The sequence below is a fragment of the Papaver somniferum genome, unplaced genomic scaffold, assembly GCF_003573695.1.
Source record: "Papaver somniferum cultivar HN1 unplaced genomic scaffold, ASM357369v1 unplaced-scaffold_54, whole genome shotgun sequence".
Taxonomy (NCBI): Eukaryota; Viridiplantae; Streptophyta; class Magnoliopsida; order Ranunculales; family Papaveraceae; genus Papaver; species Papaver somniferum.
Window position 1 is genome coordinate 523628 of NW_020648082.1, and position 10170 is coordinate 533797.

Here is a 10170-nt window from a genome sequence, read left to right on the forward strand (position 1 = left end):
AAAAATGGGGCGTTGATAAAGACAACGCCCCAAACAAATTTCCTAAAGTTTTAAAACTTTAGGCGTTGACTATATAAACGCCTCTCTTCAGGCGTTAAGAATATAAACGCATGTTGCCCGCGTTAACTTTACGTACGCCCGACGGGGCGTACATTTAACCAACGCCCCATCCAGGCGTACATTTTACCAACGCCTGTTCGTTGGGCGTTAACTATACGAGTGCCTGATGAGTGGCGTAGACTATATCAACGTCCGTGGTGTAGGCGGAGATTATATAAACGCCTGACTATATTTTGGTTTGGTCTTGGTCGCCCACCAAATTTGGTCTGGTTTTTACTCTTTGATCAAATTTTGATCGATAGTCCATCCCACTGCGCCAGCCCACTGGACCAAATATTTGGGTTTACTCGTCCATTGCAGTTGCTCTTAGTGGGTTCAAGTCACAGTGATAATAACTTATCCATATATTTTACTAGAAAGACATCCTTGATTAGATGGAAGCAGATTCAGCTGTACCTCTAGGGTGTCCTACAATACAAACATATACTCCATTTGTTTCTGAAAGACCGTCCTCTATTCCTAAGTTTTTTATATTCATAAATTCTTTTTTAATGAGACCCAATTTAGAATATTAATGAAAATCTGTATAATTAAAGGAAAAAATATATCCTTTAATCCTTTCTGAAGACAATATATGTATGGTTTCAAATTAAATTATTTATTAAGGTTATACTCCATAAGTGTACTATCTTAATTGATAATGTTTCTATAAATCGATATGTTTTAGTTTCTATAAAGTTATAAGCTGTGTAGAAAAGCTCAACATTAGCTATTCATAAATCTAACTATAGGTTTATAATAACATGCCATAAATTTATAAGATACATGCCCACACATAACAAGCAATTTATCTAAGAGGATCATCGCAGTACTCTCAAGTGGTTTGTCCGCTCTGTTTAACTTACGGAAGTTGACCTTGAAGTGCTTCCATAATTGACAGTTCACGTTCAAGTACTTCAATAAAGAAAGAGGTGCATCATTCAAAGAAAATAATGAAATTTGTTATTAAAAAGAAAAGCTTTACTGTCAGTTAAGGTTGTTAAATCGTGATCCATTTCAATAATTATGAGTCCAACAGTACGTTAGATCATCCACTGCGGGTTCCAGGATATATGATAGAGCATAAATATTATATATGCAAATAAAACACAAGATCTTTAGTGAATAATTAATGTTTTTAGATTGCTATGTTGGAATTGCAGCTTCTTAATATCATTACTTGAACATCATAACAATTACTTTAAGAGGAAATGAATTCAACACCCCAGGAATGGAGAAGGATGATAACTTGCCTTTGCAATGCTCGTTCAACTTTTTCGTATATGCAATCTCCCCGAGTACGAAAGTAATCCCCACGCCTGCTGAACATGGTAGAGCAAAATCTCTGAACATATTGCTTGCAATGAGATCCGGTTCTTCATGTAGCTGAAGAAGACAACAGAATAGCAAGTTGGTGAATAACCATTACAGAAAAAACGATGTAATGAAAGGAGAGGGAGAGAGAGAGATAAGAAGAAGACCTTGAAATGTTTATAATCGTCAAAGAGTTTGGCAAGCAATATTCCATACTTCAAGGACTTGTATGCCCTCCTCTATCTTCTTTGGGCATGTCGACTTCTTGACTTCAGCTGTTCTTGGTGAACACAATCAACAACAAGTAATATGATGAGCTTATAATACAAGTTTTCTAAGAAAAAAGGAAAAAACAAAATGCAGAGATTTAACTAAGGTTTCAAGAAATTGCGTACATAGTGGGCATCAAATTTCTGTGCGGACTTCAGGATACGCTGGTTGATTGTATGGTATCTCAAGCCGTAGGACACCGTCTTGTATATGTTACTTATACGGCTCATCTATTCCACTACTGCTCTTCTCGATCGGTCTTCTGTAAAACAACAAAAAAGAAAATGTATACTCCCGCGTATGTTTAATATATCTTTACATCTATGGATCCGTAAGAACAAAACACCCACAAAAATTGTTTCAAAACAAACCCTAATCTCTAAAAAAGAGGAAAACAACAACTAATAACCGATGAAGAAAGCATACCTGGTTATGGTAAAAAAAGGTTATGGAAGTTTTTTTTGCCCAAATTTTGGAAGAACTACCACCTACCCTTCTACTAAAAGGATAGAAAATTCAAAATGTTTGGTTAGACTTAAATCAACAGATGAAACTATGAAATTTCTCAATTACTTATCATAATTCAAAGTAAACGAAACCAGTTGCTAAATCAAAGAAATGTATCTAAGAATTACTCACAGGTATCATCAACGGACCCGTCATCTTCCTCCTCCCTTACCTTCCTTTTCCTCCTCCGTTTGGATCCCCTAGTTTCTTCTATAGGACCAGAACCTGCAGCATCGCCATCTCCACTTCTCTTCTTAAGAAAGATCTGATAGGCCTTTAGACAACAATTGTAATGTTTTTCACAATATTTAGTCTTAGGAACACTATCATCATCACCATGATTCATCCTAAAATTCTTGCATCTCCATCTTTTACCATCAGTTTGAAAACAACGTTGTTCGTCTGGGGCAGATTCTTCATATTCCTCTTGGTCCCAACATTGGAAGAACCTCGTTCTATATCAGCTGCATATATAGAGAATTCTCAATTAGTTGCAGTGATTTTTACTCTTCCTTTCTATCAATCAAACTAAAATTTTTGAAATCCTAAATTACAGGTTCCCTAATTCCTGTCAATGATTTTAGTTTTCAGTCAGTCTTTCAGATCATTTTCTCTTTGCCCAATTAGTTAGACATTGCACTGATTCTTAATTATTCTGCATATGAAACTATGAAATTTTTCCAGGGGGACTGAAATCAAGAGATGAAACTATGAAATTTAGAAAAATATTCATGTAGAATGCGGACCATTAAAGTGACTGATGGATCTGGTGAATGTTTTGACATTTTAGACTGGTTATAGTTCCCAATAAATTTGCGTTTGAAAATTCCTAGCACATATTACACAATGCAAAGTGCAAAGGCTAACCACCCTTGTTAATGCTAGAGAATTTACATCAAAAGTACTTGATGAATATTGCGTCTTTAATAGGATCAATATAGAACATCTTACACCCAATGGTCTCACAAAGGCTACCATCAAAGGTTACAGATGGTTTTTAAGGAATAGGTTATGCGTCCCAACCTATCTTTTATTGCTTTGAGGATATGCAATATTACACGCATCTTACTTAATTTGTTTTTTGAACCCAATATTAGTCAACATTTTCCGCGTACCCGTTGGTAACTGGATTTAAGCCTGACATTCGTGTTTTTACGCATTTTTGGTTTCACTATATATGTGCCGTTACGACTCCACATCGTACTATGATGTGTCTTCAAAACTGTTAAGTAGTTATGTTGGAAATGAGTTCCCAACAATTATCCGCATTTTAAAACTTTTGGCAGGAGATCTTTTACTGCTAGATTTGCGGGTTATCACTTTAATGAGACAGTCTTCCCGTCGTTAGGGGGAGATAAGAAAAAGTATTTTCTAAGGGAACGACAAGAATTTTCATGGTGTGTTCCCACTGTGTCTCATATTGATTCTTGTACTCCACAAATGTAAATGTGAAGTGATAAAGAATATTCGATTTTCAGAATGTACATTGATGTCGCTAAAGTGATGAGATCACACATATCAGCTGCAAACCTACCTGCAACGTTACAAATCCTCAATAAGGGATATACACCATAGACTAAGGTGTTGCAACTACACTTAGTGGAAGTGTGGTTGAGGTCGTGGCTCCATAAAGGAAGTTGGAGAGACCACTTGATTCGACCAATCCTCACCTAGAAAGGAAGTAGGTGAGGAAGGCACAACGTACTTATATCATCAGAAATCATCTCATAAGATTGTCTCCGAATACATCCATGAAGCAAACTGGAGGACGCTCCGAAGTTTTAAATGATTCTAGAGAACAATGAAATCCTGACGGATTATGAGAATGTGTGAGTCAATGGAAGGATCATGCGTGCACAGTGGTGATATACCATAAATAGTTGCTCCAGAATTAGAGCACAATGAGATCGAACCATTCTTTATTTTGATTAATTTCAAATAAATAACATATTTGGCCTACACAATCCAGGTAGAACTTGGTTCTTTGGCAAATATACATGTATTTGGTGTGGTAGTGCTAACCAACCAAGTGTAAAGCCTATTGGACATACATTATTAATTTTCCATAAAGCATAATGAGAAGAAACTAGTTTTAAAGTATAAAGACTCGCCTTGTGGCACGAGGTTTCTCACAAATCCCTGGAATTGTTCTCTGTAATGAACGTTATAGAGTTCCGCTACTTAGTTAGCTTTGTAATTTCAAAAGGATTTGAAATGCCGTATATGTATGTGGTTATTCCGCATCTCTGAAAGAATCAAGAGATAGAAGATATTTGCAAAAGTCCATGATGACCTTTTTCTTCTCAAGTCGAATGACTCTAAACCACGGAGTGTGTTTGCAGTTACACTTGAGCACTCACTTATTGATTTAAACAATCAGGCGGATGTGGTATACCCGTCTAAGTGACTATTTGATTGGGAAGGGATAAACAAGTACGATTTTGTGCCATGCATATTAAATAAGTTCCTGATTCAGAATTATAGCTATCTATGTCAACGATATGGACATGATAAGTACTCTTAATGGAATAAGAGACCTTAAGAGCTATTTAAAATCCGAATTTGAGATGAAAAATCTAGGGAAAGATCGATCGAATACTGAGCTTGTGGTATATTATTCCACCAGTTTGCATATGTCTAAAGTTGTCATGCAATTTAACAAAGACATGCATCCTGATAGCACTCCCATGATTAGTCGAGTTTCAAATGTAAGTAAGTAACCATTTCATCAGAAGGAATATGACGAAGATGTGTTGGGAGATGAAATTCCCATATTTAAGTATTATGGACGCATTATTTTACTTAGCATAATATACTCGACCAAATGTTACATCCTCAATGAACTTGTTAGCTAGATATAGCTCAGCGCCAACACAACGTCATTGGAATGGTATAATGAATGTAATCATATATTTAAAAATAACCATTGACATGCGTTTGCTTTATCCCTGCAAAGACATAAAGAAGGAATGCTAAAGGAACTGCAATCCATGAGTTTGGTTATGAAGGAACAATAATATATTCTCCAACGAAAGCAATCAGGGGGAGATATGGTGTAGACTATTTTCTAAGTCATTACCGATATTCAGTTTCGAAAAGTACATGACTAAAGGAACAGTCTGGAAAAACTCTGAAAGTAATCAGGGGGAGATGCCGACATCAGGGGGAGGATCCAAGGATATGATGTCGACATAATTTACTTCGAAACTGAAGCTGTGTTGTACTCTTTTTCCCTTTGATCGAGAATAGTTTTTCCCAAAGGGTTTTGTTACTCGGCAAGGTTTTTAGCGAGACAACACTAAAACATCAAGTATGTTGAAGACATAAAGATCGCGTTGATATTACTGAAAATATCTGAATCAAAGAAATGAAACGGGAAGTCTGTTAAGCAACGTAACTTCCAGAATCAACAACATGGTCTTATAATCTTTCAAGTCACCAAGGTACAGTGTGATAAACTCCTTTTGATTGCGTTAGACTAATGAAAATTGTCCTACATCAGGGGAGCATCTAAGTATGGGTAAATTAACCACCAAAAATAAACTGAACTAGAAAACAGAAACTAGAGCAAAGAGATGTCACTTTACCTATCAAACTAGGTGAGTGCTGTGTGAGGCTCCTGGCCAACCTTTCCAAGCCTGTAAATATTTTTGTTCATCTCAGTCCGGTGGTGGTATCCGTTTTGACCAGCCCTAGCAACTGTGTAGGAAACCCTAGAAGGATGCCAAGCACCAATACAAGCAACCTTACGCAAACCTCTGTGAGTCTTACGAGGAAGACGAGTAACACCCCATCGAGTAACCACACCTTCATAACCCTTATCCTTTGTCACACCAATTATATCAATCGTCTCGTCCTTCTGAAATATCGCGTCAACGGGAACCTGTTTCTCAAAAAAGCCGTAAGAAAAGTCGACCTTTTGAGCAATATCTCCACCATTAACTTGGATCTCCATCAGATGGGATTTCTTTTGCTTCCCACCCTTTCATCTTTCGAATCTATAGACAGACAAATCCAGGCTCAGTAAAAATCTAACAAAGTCAACAAGCCAATTGAATTCCGATTAAATGGTTATCTATATTAAATAAAATGAATATGATGTGCGTGAATGGCCACAATTAGGTTTAGCAACCCAAGCCATTTTCTCCAGTCAATCTTCCCAAATTGGTAATGGGTGCAAATTGAATTTAGTTTTCTTTTCTAATCTTTTTCCTACGTTGCCAAGTGTCCTCACCAAAACGCTCGTTTCACAAAATGTAAAAAAGGTAAAATATAAAAAAAGGCCTATTTCGACCAATAAAAAATGAGGGTTTCCTCACCGTTTAATATGGGAGTTTTATTTGTCTAAACTTTTAAGTCTTTAGATATCACCTCACAGTTTTACCATAAAAACAATTCTATCAGTTCTTGATTTATACGAAGCATCTCCCAGTTTTACAATAAAAAAAGTTCTATCAGTGAGCAAATATAATATATTCAGGGTGGGGTGAAAATTTCCGTTTTAAATCAGTTCCTGCAGCAAATATAATATATTCAGGGTGGAGTGAAGATTTCCGTTTTAAATCAGTTCATGCAGCAAGTATGTCACCAAAAGTTGCTTATCTCAACGTTAGCAGTAAGGAAAATTTCTTGTTTGGTCCTAAGCCCATAAGGTTATTTATAGTAGGGTCCAACCGGATTAATTAGTTATCTACAGGTTCATATTTAACCAAAACATGGAAATGACCAGAAACTCCTTGTTGCCAAACGTGTGTGCCTGCACACCTTTAATATCTATTTTCTCTCCCATAAAGAAACCTAATTTATCTACATATATAATAAAAAAAAAAACATAGTAGAAGACCTAGACGTTCTGATTTGTGAAGTTTGAGAAGAAGTCTACATATGTGTTTGCTGAAAAAGTAGCATAAAATGGTATGAATTAGTAGTACATATATGATGTACTGAAACCCTGTTTTATTTTAACCAATATGATATATCGATAGTTTTTTTTATCTTTTACTGTTCAAATCAGCAGCGCAACAATGTTTTAGGAGATAGATTCCCTATTACATAATTTAAAAACTGATGAAAGTTTTTGAATAAGAAATCAACATCATGAGCTAATCCTTATTTGAAGAGGACCAAGTAGCAACATCTTCTCCAGGAACTAATGCAACATCTTCTCCAGGAACTAAGCATATGCTAGTGGATAAAAAACCTGCAAAATCTAAGAGTACATATATGATATACTCTCAGAAACTAAAAAGCTACACAAATTGAAACCGAAAAAAAGGCTCAGAATTTTCAGTACATAACTTCCATACTCATTAAAAAACCATTCTTATGCTTACATATATGAATCTGTGTGTTAGACACTATGAATTTGCAGTACATAAATGATATACTGAAAATAAAACTAGTTAATTTGCAGTTAATAAATGGTATACTCAAAAAAGTTCCTAGTGTTTGGACTAGATATAGACATCTTGAACCTGTAAATGCGACCAAAACGTAACAATATTGACACAACCATGATGAACAACGAATAAAAATGAGTAGTACATGCAATATGCACTGATTCAGCTAATTACAATTCTAGATAATCTAATGTATTAACAAGCAATTACGAACCGTACATATATACACGAAACATTGAACACATCAAAGTAATACTGCTCTCGTACATACAAAACATTGAGCACATCAAAATAATACTACTCATTTTACATGAAACTAAATTGAAAAAATTATCAATCGAATTACAATCCACTACGAAAAACAACAACGAACCTGTAAAAACAAAACAAAAAATCATGTTACCTTTAGGTAATCCATATATGAATTGCTGATTCATTATCTAAATCAACTCCAAGATAAGAAAAGACCGATGAATCTACGAACATAACAGAATTAAAGCAGTTATTTTTAGTATTCCATATATGTACCTCTGATTTATAACTAAAAATCAAAGAACATAGTTCAGTATTACACATACGTACTCATGGATGGAACCCAAAACTCTGAATAAAACAGAATCAAAAAAAGTTTCTATCAGTACGCCATATACGTACTGCATAATCATGAACTAAAAATCAACTTCATGTAAAGAAGAATTGATGAAACGATGAATATAACCGAATCAAAGCACATATTTCAGTATTACACTTACATACTCATGGATCGAACCCAAAAACCGTGGCAAAAATTTGATTAAAACATAATCAAAAGAATTTTATATCAGTACGCCGTATACGTATTGTCAATTCATACACAAAACCAAACTGTAACAAAGCTAAAAACATAAAAGCGTCATGAAAATCGATTTGATCTTCATAATATAATCGAAAAACAAATCAAAAGAAGAAAACAAACAAAATAATCAAAGAAGATGATTAGCAAACATACCTGGAACAAAATATCATATATTTATTGCTGGATCAAACAATCTCAAACAACAACAAATTTATTATTTACGTCTAGATCTGAACTATTTTCATCAAAAACCATCAGTACATCATATATGTACTGATGGTTAATACACAAAAACAAACTAAAAAACCAACAAAATGAAAGTAAAATATCAGATCTACTAACGAAATGTATATAAAACATGATTATCTATCTAGATACGAACTAAATATGAGATCTCCAACAACAGACTAAGATGAATTGAAAAATCAACATAGGAATCAAATATAAACCAAATACCTTGACTAATTATTAGCTGATTTTCTTGATCTGTAGGAAGCAACAACTTCATATACAGTATCTCAATTGATTTCGCCATTAGACTGAAAATCAAATCCAAATAGTTTCAAAAAAATATGAGACAACATTAAAACTAACTAAATCTCGGCTAATGAAACAAGATTGAAATAAATAATCTCGCGTTCGACGATTAAAACCCAAGAATTTTTTCCTTCTTCTAGCTGCTCTCCGATTTGGATCTGAGAGATTGAAATGAAAAGAGAAAAAATGAAATGAAATTTAGTTACACTGTTTTTATATACATGAGGGTGTTTTGGGAATTTACAAATATGTCTCATGTATCTCGCACATGTGTAGAACCTGGGAATAAAATTTTAGGTCCAATTTTCTTTTTTCTTTAAAACTTTGGACCTCATGTTACTGGGCTTTTGTGGGTGGACCTGCCACTAACTAGTATCACTAAACTAGTACCTATAGGTAATTCCTAGCTGCATATCGTTGCACCGTTTCCGTTCGATATTTAACATGTAAAGGTGAAGAAGGGAAATAAAAGCTATGTGAAAACTATTAGATCAAGGTGTTGGATTATCCTGTTGGTTCGCAATAAATATTTTTTTAAACATTCTTTAACTCATTTGAAATTAGCTGTTTCACAGTTAAAAAAGGTTGTGGCGGAATCGGTAAGCTCGCTAAAACCTAGTTGAAAAGATCAAATTAATGAGTTGTTTTTCAGATATTTCCAATGTCTATTTTTGAGTAATTTAGGGATTTACCGTTGTTTGAAGGGAGCCCTTACAAAAATTCTCGACGGACCTAGTAGATCCAAGGACGAGTAGGGGGTTCGGAAATTGTTTTCAACCAGCAATTGGCGCACCTCGGTTATTACCTCATTAGTTACGTCATCAACGCTGGCTTTAAATGGTGGCAAAGTGTGCTCCAGCACAAGGCAGACCAAAAACATTACTTTTGTGAGTTCTTAAATTGAAGCCCTGACTTTTTTAATCAGCTCTAAATTCGTATGGACTGAAATATAAAAACGTTCTTAAGCCCAAAAGCTTTAAGCTTTTGTTAACTTCCCTCCATTTAACTGATCACCACACGAATCATGGCTTCATGTCAAGAATAGTAGTTAATAAATTGTTAGTTAAGGGAAATACCAAGTATAAAATAAACCCTAGTATTCAACCCTCCTCTTTAATTCTTGTTATTTATAATTATACATTGAGAACTTAGGGAAGTTCATAATTCATGAAGAGGTTTGTGCGTGGAGTTAATATCTATTTTATATCT

The 10170-nt window shown here is 34.8% G+C and overlaps 1 non-coding gene across 1 annotated transcript; it reads right to left on the reverse strand.

Moving 5' to 3' along the window:
• Positions 1-9645: 9645 nt before the first annotated feature.
• Positions 9646-9800, reverse strand: LOC113343139. The gene has a single exon (XR_003357058.1). It is a non-coding gene; the product is annotated as a U4 spliceosomal RNA (small nuclear RNA).
• Between the last annotated feature and the right edge of the window lie 370 nt (positions 9801-10170).